The sequence below is a fragment of the Ictidomys tridecemlineatus genome, chromosome 15 (assembly GCF_052094955.1).
Source record: "Ictidomys tridecemlineatus isolate mIctTri1 chromosome 15, mIctTri1.hap1, whole genome shotgun sequence".
In the NCBI taxonomy this organism is placed as follows: domain Eukaryota; kingdom Metazoa; phylum Chordata; class Mammalia; order Rodentia; family Sciuridae; genus Ictidomys; species Ictidomys tridecemlineatus.
Window position 1 is genome coordinate 50,438,636 of NC_135491.1, and position 12,373 is coordinate 50,451,008.

General features: G+C 39.1%; 1 protein-coding gene across 2 annotated transcripts in view; it reads right to left on the minus strand.

Moving 5' to 3' along the window:
• The window catches only part of Cfdp1 (craniofacial development protein 1), a 111,073-nt gene that overhangs the window by 97,871 nt on the left and 829 nt on the right, over nt 1-12,373 (minus strand). The window lies entirely within an intron of this gene.

Below are 12,373 nucleotides of genomic sequence, written 5' to 3' on the forward strand. Positions count from 1 at the left end.
GAAAACAAAACTCTTGGGCTGGAGATATAGCTCAGTTGGTAGAGTGCAAGGCCCTGGGTTCAATCCCCAGCACCACAATAAATAAATAAGTAAATAAATAAATAAATAAATTCTTAAAAACTAAAAAAAATAAGATAGCAGAGATTTAAAAACAGATAAGGAGATAGGCATGTGAAAACCTAGAGAATAAGCATCTCTTTCTCTCACATACAAACATACACTCTCAATATGAGGGTTCCAAAAAGGGAAATCAGTTTGATATCCCCAACACCAAGCAAGAATTAATTAATGAAAGAATCTCATGAGGAGAGAAGCAAGTTTCAGGTTAAGATGGCAGTGTGAACATACATGAAAGTGTGCTTCCTTATAACTCCATAAATAAACTGCAGCCAAAAGAATTTTTCATAGGACCCACAATGCTGAAGAGAAAAGGCAAGAAGACAACAGCCACATTTTCCTGAAAACTGGAGAAGAACTTTTAACTGCATGCAGGTCTGGAGAAAGTAAAAGACTAAACTGATGGAAGATGTAGACTCCTTAAGAGGCATATGGACCAACAGCATCAGCTGCCTCTGGAACCAGGGGTGAAGGTGAGTGCTCCAAACAGGGGAAAAGCTGTATGCAGAGCAGCAGTTAGAACCTTTATCCTCCACAGTTCTAAGCCATGGGCCTGTACCACCTCCACCCACCAGTAGGAGTCTGAAGATTTTATTGAAAAGGAATCCAAGGTTTCTGGACAGGTGATGCCATGCACAGGTGAAGGCACAAAGACTCTTAAAAAACTCGAGTACTAAGTGACCAACATAAATGCTATGACTAAATACTGAGAGTCCCAGAAGTACTGCCTTTTCCATAGTCAGATTTTGCTTTCTACTCAAGCGTTTTGAGGCTGATATACCTATAAAGAAAAGCAGGAGGTACACAGGAGTTTCTAAGGAGCCAATATTCTAATTCTTAAACTGGGTAGTGAATACATGGATATTAAACTCAATTCTATGTATACAGCTCACATTTTTTATTAATTAATCTGTTTATTCTAGTTAGGTACATACGACAGCAGAATGCATTTTGATTCATTGTACATAACTGCAGCACAACTTTTCATTTCTCTGGTTGTACATGATATAGCATTGCACCTAGGGTAATGATGTCCATCTCTTTCCACCATCTTTTCTGCCCAAAAGCCCTCTCCATCCCCTTTGCCCAAAGTTCCTCCATTTTTCCCATGCTTCCCTGCCCCCGCCCCTTTATGGATCCCCTGCCATTTATCAGAGTGAACATTTGGCCTTTGGTTTTTTGGGATTGGCTTACTTTGCTTATATAGTCCACATTTTTATAATGTAAGAAAAGCTAGGTAAAAGCTGGCATATGCTTTAATCCCAGCTACTGGGGCGACTGAAGCAGGAGGATCACAAGTTCAAGGCCAGTCTTAGCAATTAGTAAAACCCTGTCTCAAAAATAAAAAGGGGAAGAAAAAAAAAAGAATACAAGGGAGGGCTGGGGTTGTGGCTCAGTGGTAGAGTGCTAGCTTAGCCTGTATGAGGCACTGGATTTGATCCTCAATACCACATAAAAATAAAATAAATGTATTGTGTCCACCTACAACTAAAAATATATATATTAAAAAAAAACAGATATGGTGGCACATGCCTTTAATCCCAGCAACTTGGGAGGCTGAGGTAGGAGGATTATGAGTTCAAAGCCAGCTTCAGCAACTTAGCAAGGCATGTGCAACTCAGTGGGATCCTATCTCTAAATAAAATATTTTAAAAAGCTGAGGAAGGCTGGGGTTGTGGCTCAGTGGCTCAGTGGTAGAGTGCTCATCTAGCCTGCACGAGGCCCTGGGTTCGATCCTCAACACTACATAAAAACAAATTAATTAATTAAAGATATTGTATCCAACTACAATTAAAATAAATAAATAAATTTTTAAAAAGGGCTGGGGATGTGTCTCAGTGGTTAAGCACCCCTGGGTACAATTGCCAGTACCAAAAAAAAAAAAAAAAAAAAAAAAGAATAAAAAGGACAGGATGCAGCTCAGTAATAGAACATCTGCCTATCATGTGCAAAGCCCTGGGTTTAACTGCCAGGACAGGAGAGAGGGAATGGGAAAGAGAAAGAAAGAAAAAGAACAGTACAAAATACTATAAAAGGATATTATTGTTGTGCAAATACTGTTTGCACAAACAAAACTATGAAGTAACCAGCACACTCATGATTCTGCAATTTTGTCAGGTATTGCCAAATTCTAACAAATACCTCATGAAACAGAATTTGGCAATATCCAATAAAATTAGATGAATGTATTTACCTTTCAATTCAGCAATCTCATAGAATTCTATCCCAGATTATGTAATAGATTATCCACTCCATTGTAATCTGTAATAACAAAGGATTAGAGGGGCTGGGTGCAGTGTTGTGCCTAGAGTCCTAGCAATCAAGAGGCTGAGATGGGAGGACTGTTCCAGTCCATGAGTTCAAGACCAGCCTGAGCAGCATAGTGAGTACCCCATCTCAAAAAAGAAAATTAAAATGAAATGAAATAAAATAAAATAGCCCTACCACAGTGGTGCACACCTGTAATCCCAGTGACTCAGGAAGCAGGAGGATCTCAAGTTTGAGACCAACCTCAGGAGTTTAGCTTAGGCCCTAAGCAACTTGGCAAGACCCTGTCTCAAAATAAAAAATAAAAAGGACTGGGGATGTGATTCAGTGGTAAAGTGCCCAGGGGTTCAATCCCCAGTACCTTCCTAAAAAAAGATATTATAACTTAGTACAATTAATCTTAAAATAAAAATTTTGGTGGCAATCTATAATTTTGGGGGAGAGGTACTAGGTATTGAACTAAGGGGCGAGTGACCACTGAGCCACATTCCCAGCCCTATTTTGTATTATATTTAGAGACAGGGTCTCACTGAGTTGCTTAGCACCTCACTTTTGCTGAGGCTGGCTTTGATCTTGTGACCCTCCTGTCTCAGTCTCCCAAGCTGCTAGGATTACAGGTGTGTGCCACTGTTCCAGGCTATAATTTTTTTTTTTTAAGGTGACTGATTGAATAGAATGTGGTACATCTATAATGAAAATATTAGCCAGGCATGGTGGTTCATGCCTGAAATCCCAGCAACCCAGGAGGCTGAGTCAGGAGGATCACAAGTTCTAGAGCAGCCTCAGCAATTGGCAAAACCCGGTCTCAAAATAAAAAATAAGGGGCTGGGGATGTGACTCAAGTGGTATCACGCTTGCCTGGCATGCGTGCGGCCCGGATTCGATCCTCAGCACCACATACCAACAAAGATGTTGTGTCTGCTGAAAACTAAAAATAAATAAATAAATATTAAAAAAATAAAAAATAAAAAGGACTGGCTGGGGAAGCAGTTCAGTGGTGGGAGCTCCTGGGTTCAATCCCCAGTAGAAAGAAAGACACAAATATTATACATCCATTAAAAAGAATGCACAGGCTCTAGGATATACTACTAAAATACCTACATAAACACTAATCCTTTTTGTGATATGTACTTTCTATCTAGCTCTGTCCACTGAAGCAGCACAGAATGTATGTCACTCTGGCAGACATGCATTTCTAAAGTTTAAACTGCATTTTATTTTTTATTTATTTTTCCCACATTTTTTATTGGTACACTGTAGTTGTACATACTGATGGGATTAATGCTACATATTTGTATATGCACACAATATACAACATGATAATGTAATTAGGCCAACATCACTCCACAGTACTTCTCCCACCTCCCCACCTCCCACCCCTGGGTTCCTTTCCTCTACTCATCTCCTTTGATTTTCACGAGCTCCACCCCGACTTTTCTTTTTCTTTTCCCTCTCTAGATTCCACATGAGAGAAAATATACAATGCTTAACCTTCTGAATTTGATTCATCTCACTTAAAAAGATGGTCTCTATGGTTTCATCCATTTTCTAGAAAATGCCATAATTTCATTTTTCTTTATGGCTCAATAGAAACTCCACTGTGTATATAGTACATTCTCTTTATCCATTCATGAACACCTAGGCTGGTTCCATACCACAACTGTTGAATTGTACTGCTATAAACATGGGTATGATGTATCATTGTAGTATGATGACTTTAATTCTTCAAGATAAATATAGAGGAGCGATATAGCTGGGTCATATGGTGTTTTCATCCTACTCTTTTGTGGAACCTCCATACTGATTTCCATAGTGGTTGTACAAATTTATAGTCCCACCAGCAGTACAAAATTGTTCCTTTTACACTTTTGAAACAGAGTCTCACTAAGTTGCTTCGGATCTCACTAAATTGCTGAGGCTGGCTTTGAACTTGTGATTCTCCTGCCTCAGGCTCTTGAGCCAATGGGATTGCAGGTGTGCACCACCATGCCCAGGTATTACCATATTTAAATTCTTTTTAAATTTATTTTTAAATATTTATTCTAAAAAAAATTATTGATATCATCAAAAGGAAAAAAATCTGCTGGGTATGGTGTCAGCACTTCTTATTATTTGTATACTTTCTTTTTAATATTTGTAGTTGTAGATGGACAGAATGCCTTTATTTTATTTATATGTGGTGCCAAGGATCGAACCCAGTGCCTCACTCACGCATGCTAGGCAAGTGCTATGCTGCTGAGCTACAGCCCCAGCCCATATTAGTTGTATTCTCACTGACTACCATTCTGGCTGGTGTGAGATGAAATCTCAGTGTAGTTTCTTTCTTTCTTTTTAAAAATATTTTTGTAAAAACTAATTACTAATTAACTTTTTAATGTGGTGCAGAGGATCCAGCCCAGTACCTTACATGTCTGAGGCAAGTGCTCTACCACTGAGCTACAGCCCCAGCCCTCAGTGTAGTTTTGATTTGCATTACCCTAATGGCTAATAATGAACATTTTTTCATGTCTATTGACCATTTGTACTTCTTTTGAAAGTATGTTTAATTCATTTGCCTATTTATTAATTGGGTTATTTGACTTTTGGTGTAAAGGGTGTTTTTTGCATTCTTTATACATTATTTTTTAAATATTTTTTAAGTTGCTGATGGGCCTTTATTTTATTTATTTTTATGCAGTGCTGAGAATCAAACCCAGTGCCTCACACATGTGAGGCAAGCGCTCTACCACTGAACCACAACCCAGCCCACATTCTTTATATGTTCTTGATTTGAATCCTATCAGAAGACTAGGTAGCAAAGATTTTTCTCCCATTCTGTAGGTTCTCTCTTTACATTCCTAGTTGTTTTGTTTGCTGTGCAGAAGTTTTTTATTTGATACCATTCCATTTATTAACTCTTGGCATTATTTACTGAGTTTTAGGGGTCCTACTGAGAAAGTTGTTCCCTGTGCTTATATGCTGAAGTGTTGACCCTACATTTTCTTCTAGGAGTTAAATAGTCTTCCTTCCCCTTCCCCACTTCCTTCCTTGCTTCCTTCATACTGGGGGGATCGAATCCAGGGTGCTCCACCACTTAGCAATCCCCCAGACCTTTTTATTTTATTTGAGAGAGGTTCTTGATAAGTTGCTCAGGCTGGCCTTGAACTAGTGGTCCTCCTACCTCAGCCTCCCCAGTTGCTGGGATTGGAGGCATGTGACACCACTCCCAGCAGATTTTTTTCATTTCAATCACATCATTAATTTTTAGAATAAATATTAAAAAACAAATTTTTAAAAAAATTTAAATTGTGGTAACATCTGGGCATGGTGGTACACACCTGTAATCCCATTGGCTCAAGAGGCAGGAGAATTACAAGTTCAAAGCCAGCCTCAGCAATTTAGTGAGGTCCGAAGCAACTTAGTGAGAGACTGTCTCAAAATAAAATGTAAAAACTAGGCTGGGGATGTGGTTTAGTGGTTAAGTGCCCGTGGGTTCAATTCCTGATATCAAAATAAACAAACAAATAAATAACTGTTCTAACAGCCCAGCTTGGTCACTCATGTCGGTAATCCCAGCAATTTGGGAGGCTGAGGTAGTAGGACTGCAAGTTAGAGAGAGACCTCAGCAACTTAGCAAGGCCCTAACGACTTTGCAAGACCTGTCTCAAAATTTAAAAATAGAAAATGGGCTAGGGATGTGGTTGTACACCCCCACGCTGAATCCCTGGTACCAAAAATAAAATTCCTATTTTGAAAATAGTGGGTGGGGGGTTAACCACCTAGGCACATCCCAGGTTTTTTTGTTATTGTGAGACAGGATCTTGCTGAGTTGCTTAGGGCCTCACTAAATTACTGAGGCTGGCCTAGAGCTTGCAATCCTCCTGCCTCAACCTCCCGAGTCACTGGGGTTATAAGCATGCATCACCGTGACTAGCTTACCATTACATATGTTGCCACATAGAATACTCTCCAGTTCCAAAGGAAAAAATACACAACAGCAGGATCAGACTGTCATCATCCTTATGCAGAAGTCAAAACTATGGGAGTCAACTAGGTATTATCTTCTGATGTCATGCAATATGAACCATAGAAGTCATCTACAATGTAGTGTAGCCAAAAGTATTACATTGAAACTCATTAAGCATTTAGATCTAACTTCCCATTTACAGAAAATCTGAAGAACAAAGAAACAACCCAAAGCACCATCATGAGGAACAAAACACTGCGTCCGGTGTCCCCTCTTATCATTCCTATTCTACATCATATGGAAGTATCAAGTACAATAAGGCAGGCAAGGGAATACAAAAGTACTGGAAAAAAAGAAAGAAATCTGTTGCTATTCAGATTTGACATGACTATGAAAAATCTCATGGAACCTACAAAAACCTCTAGAATTGATCAAATAAGTCTAGCAAAACTATAGAATACAAAGTTTGCTGGCTTTGAGTTCATAATACAAAACCAAATGTATTGTATTTCCATGTTATAGCAATGAACAACTGAAAAGCAAAGCTTAAAAGGGCTAAATAAATAAAGAGGGCTGGGGTTGTGGCTCAGCAGTAGGGCACTCACCTTGCATGTGCGAGACCCTGGGTTTGATCCTCAGCACCACATAAAAATAAATAAGTGAAATAAAGGTATTGTGTCCAACAACAACTAAAAAATAAATACTAAAAAAAAAAAAAAAAAGATTACAGTATTCACAGTCTGGTAGAAAACATTGTTACAACTGTCAATTTTCCCAGAGGTCTACAGATAAAATGCAATTTCAAACAAAATCCAAACAGGATACTTTTGGAGAGACTTACAAGGTCATTCTGAAATTTATATGGAAAGCAGTACAACTCTGAAAAAGAACAAAGCTGGAATACTCTCTTCACCTGATTGTAACACTGAAAACTAGAGTAATCAAACAGAATACAGATGCTGAGCTCTGTGGCACATGCCTATAATCTCAGCAGCTCAGAGGCTGAGGCAGGAGGATTGTGAACTCAAAGTCAGCCTCAGCAAAAGGGAGGCAGTAAGCGGTTCAGTGAGACCCTGTCTCTTAAAAAAATAATAATAATAATACAAAATAGGGCTGAGGATGTAGCTCAGTGGTTGAGTGCCCTTAAATTAAATCCCTGGTACTCCCTACCCAAAAGAACAGAATACAGGTCCAGAAATAAATCTATAAAAACATGGCCAAATCATATTTAACAAAGGTATAAAGGCAATTCAATGGAGGAGGGACAGTCTTTTCAGCAAATAGTGCTGGAATAATCAGACACATCCATATACAAAACCAACCCCAACTGACAAAACATACCTTATGCAAAAATTGACTGAAAAGGACTGATAATATGAAAAAATGTAAAATATGAAACTTTCAGAAAAAAAGCATAGAACATTTTTGTGATCTTGGGATAGGCAGAGTTCTGAGGTATGATAGCAAAAGCATAATCCATAGAAAAATTTGACAAATTGGGCCAGGAGTGGTGGAACATACATGTAATTCAGTGACTCAGGAGACTGAGGCAAGAGGATTGCAAGCTTGAGGCCAGCCTCAGCAACCTAGCAAGGCCCTAAGTAACTTAATGAGACCCTGCCTCAAAATGAAAAAAAAAGGGGGGGGGGAGTTAGGATTTGGCTCAGTGGTAAAGCACCCCTGTGTTAAATCTGCAGTACACACCCACACACAAAAAAGAGAGAGACACAAATTGGGCCTCATCAAAAGTTAAACAAACAAACAAAACAAACAAAAACTGTGCAAACAACACTATTAGGTAAATAAAAAGACAGGCCACAGACTGAGACATAATATTATAAAACACATAACGAACAAAGAACTATATCCAGAATACCTAAAGAATTCCAAAACCGAACAGTAAAAAACCCACAATTTTAAAAAAAGATTTGAGGGGCTGGGGATGTGGCTCAAGCGGTAGCGCGCTCGCCTGGCATGCGTGCAACCCGGGTTCGATCGTCAGCACCACATACAAAGATGTTGTGCCTGCCAAAAACTAAAAAATAAATATTAAAAAAATTCTCTGTCTCTCACTCTCTCTTAAAAAAAATAAAGATATCTAAAAAAAAAATAAAATAAAAATAAAAAAGATTTGAACAGGCACATGACCAAATAAGAGATAAGAACAGCAAGCAGGCACATCAAAAGACAGTCAACAGCCTGGGGCAGTGGTGCATGCCTGTAATCCCAGCAGTTCAGGAAGCTGAGGCAGAAGGATTTCAAATTCAAAGCCAGCCTCAGCAAAAGTGAGGCATTAGGCAACTCAGTGAGACCCTATCTCTAAACAAAATACAAAATAGGGCTGGGATGTGGCTCAGTGGTTAAGAACCCCTGGAATCAATTCCCGGTACTCCCCTTCCCCCCAGCCCCCCCAACCCCCGCAAAAAAACAGTCAAAGTCATCATTAGGGAAATGTAAATTAAATGAGAAAATTAGCTAAAATTAAAACAAAAACAACTTTACAATCCAAGTATTGTAGAGGATGAAGAATAATTGGAACTCTCATATACTGCAAGAATGACATGGAAAAGTTTAGCATTTTCTTTTAAACATATACCTACCATAAAACCCAGCAATCCAATTCCTAGGCATTTACTCCAAGAGAAATGAAAGGCCGTGTGTGTGTGTGTGTGTGTGTGTGTGTGTGTGTGTGTATTAAACACACAACTTTTTTGTTAAACATCCACACTGGGAAAAACCTGGTGTCCTTCAACAGAGGAATGGATAACCGTGGCATATTCATACATGGGCTACAACACTGATATGCACAACAGCATTGGTAAATCTAAAAACACTTCACACTAACTAAAAGTCATGCACATAAAGCTACACCCTGTTATTGTTTTAGTCAACTTTTTCACTGCTGTGACTAAAGCATCTGACTGAACAATTTTAAAGTCGGAAAAGTTTATTTGAGGGCTCACGGTTTCAGAGGTCTTAGTCCACAGAAGTCCAGCTCCATTACTTGGGGCTCAAGGTGAGGCAGAACATCATTGTGGAAGAGTGTGGCAGAGGGAAGCAGCTCACATGGTGATCAGAAAGCAGAGGAAAAGTCCACTTGCCAGATACAAACATATATGCCAATTCATGCCCCCAGTGAACCACTTCCTCCAGCCACACCCCATCCGCTTCCAGTCACCATTCAGTTAATCCCATCAGGGATCAATTTACTGATTATGTTAAGGCTATAACCCAATCATTTCTCCTCTGAACCTTCTTACATCTCTCACACATGAGCCTTTGGGCTTACCTCACATCCATTAACAGTTATGCTTCCATTTATATTACTTTCTGAAAAAGGCACACTTATACAGACTAAAAATAGGACAGGAGTTAGTTGCCAGAGGCTAGGGTTGAGGAGTATTGTCCTAAGAGTAACACAGGGATTTTTAGTTTTCAGGGGGGGTTGAGAGACCTAAAATTGTGAATTTTGGTAGCGATTACACAATTCTACACATTTGCCAAAAATCACAGAACAGTGACCTGAAGAGTAAATTTTACTGTATATAAGTTAAAACAAATAACTTCAGTATTATTAATATCCTTTAAGTGATAAATACTACACTCATGAAACAAGAACATAAGGCTATTAAAAAAGAATAATCAAAGAGAAAGTTATTGAACCTTTTTTGTCTTGGCAGCTGACATGCCATCCAGATTGAGGAACCTGTAACCTATAGGGCAAAGTGAGCCAGGACCATGGCCAGATAAGCAAGCACCAGAAGCACCCAGGAGGCCGGGGTAATGTTAGTGGTATGCATAATCACACGATTAACCTCAACAAATATTACACGGGTTACCTTGGCAAAGTTGGTATGAGACATTACCACTTAAAGAAGAACCAGAGCTTCTGCCTGACTAAAACTGTATATACTGGTCAATGAGCAGATACAAGTAAATTCTGCCAAAAACAAGTCTAGAGCTGCTCCCATAACTGATGTATTGCAATCTGGTTACTACAAAATTTAGGGGAAGGGAAAACTCCCAAAGCAGCCGGTCACTGAGAAGGTGAGAAAAAGGTCAATGGGATAGGAAAAAAGAAGAGGATAAAAATTAGAGAAGTTCAGGTCTATGGCTTAACATAAAAAAATGAGGATTCCACAAAAATAAAACAGAGAAAATGGAGAGCAGAAATCATCAAAAAATCTTCTGGAGCACCAGGGGATCCTAAAAGGATCAGTATAGTGACTGAAAACACACTCATACCAAGGTTATATCATAATGATGTATCAGAAAATGGGAACAAAAGCCCAGTACAATGGCATGTGAGGTAAACCCAACTACTTAAAAGGCTGTCACAGAATGATCACAAGCTTGGGACAGGCCTGGGCAACAAAGTAAGACCCTGTTTCAAAATAAAAGGTGCTAGGAGACTGTTGAGTGTGGCTCAACAGTAGAATATCTGCCTAGCAGGCTTGCCCTCCAGCATCACAAAAGAGGAAATAAAAGGAGCTACTTTGGATGTAACTCAGTGGTAGAGTGCTTGCATAATATGCTGAAGGCCATGGGTTTGATCTCCAATTAAAAAGGGAAAAGAGAAAAAAACTTTTTAAAAGCAACACTGGAATCTAGAAGATGAAGGAACACCTTTAAAATTCTGATGGAAAATTATTTCTAACCTTGAATCAATCAAGCCTGACAGTAGCAAGTAGTATAGTTACTTTTAGACATTTGAGATCTTAAAAAAATGTTTCTGCCATGCATCCTTCCTCATGAAGTTATTAGAGAATTTAGTCTCACTTTGGTGGGACATTAAAAAAGATAAGATAAAAAACAAACAAACAAAAAACAAAAAAATAGACAACACTATACAGACTAGAGAATACAGAAAAGAGATAAAAGAGAATATCCAGAGTGGTGATGATGGACATTCTAGGTTTCATAGTCAAAGAGAGCAATCAAACCAGAGTCAGGGGCAAATATGTGCGTGGGCTCCCTCTCGTCCAGCGAGGAGGTCCATGGAACAGGGTAGATGAGAGTGTGGCTGTGTAGTCGCTAATCAAGACTTCTGGAGACCAAGCAGAAAGCTGGTCTGATTTTATTGGGCAGCTACTATACACACACACACGCAGTAGAAGCTGGTCTGATTTTATTGGGCAGCTACTATAAATATATACATATATATACACGCACATACTCATGCAGTAGCTAAGCAGAGTACAGGCAGCCACCAATGCAATGTCTACTAACTGTCCTTGCAGCAACCAATCAAGGAGTGGGCTATGGAGCAAGCACAGGGACAGCAAAACCCAGCCTCATGCCCAGGGCTGTGTCTATAGGTTAAGTGGCCTGCCACTCAGAAGCCTTAACTTATGCCATGTATATGCAGCACTTCATGCACTTGTCCCCACAAATATGGACTTAAAAAGGAAAAGTGAAAACCTAAAGAATCTTTAATATTTTGGGAAATGATTTAGACAATCCTGAAAGTTCAGAGTGAAATTAGTGGTAAAAAACACAAAGACACCTAAGCAAAAAAAAAAACAAAAAAACAAAAAAAAAAACTAACAAAAAAAGGTAATTACCAACTCTAGAAAAGAGTTGTGCATGGAAAACAATCACAGTACACCAAATGGTGTAGCTGTGAATAAGATGTCACTTGGTCATAGGAAAAACGTAAACAATGAGTATTACTTGTCTAATCAAAACCTGACATAGAAACACCGGCAAGCTGAGGTGCGGAGGGTCTAAAGGTGGAAGAGGGTGTGTGTGTGTTGGGGTTGAAGGTCAGTGGAACAAGATTGGGGGGGCGGTGTTAAAAAAAAAAAAAAGACCCACCATGGGTGAGTTATGTCAAAAGACAACCAAGGCGCTAGACTGACGTCTATAGAGCTTGATGAAGCCATGGAAAAGATGGAAAATTCCAAATTGAAAAAGTGCAAAGCAGTTTCCCCCAACTAGGACTGAACAGGGATGAGAATGATGGGAACTGCTAGCTTTCAAAAAAAAAAGCCTGTTAAAATGCTTGTCTATGTTTTAAGTATGTGCATGCATAACTTTTAA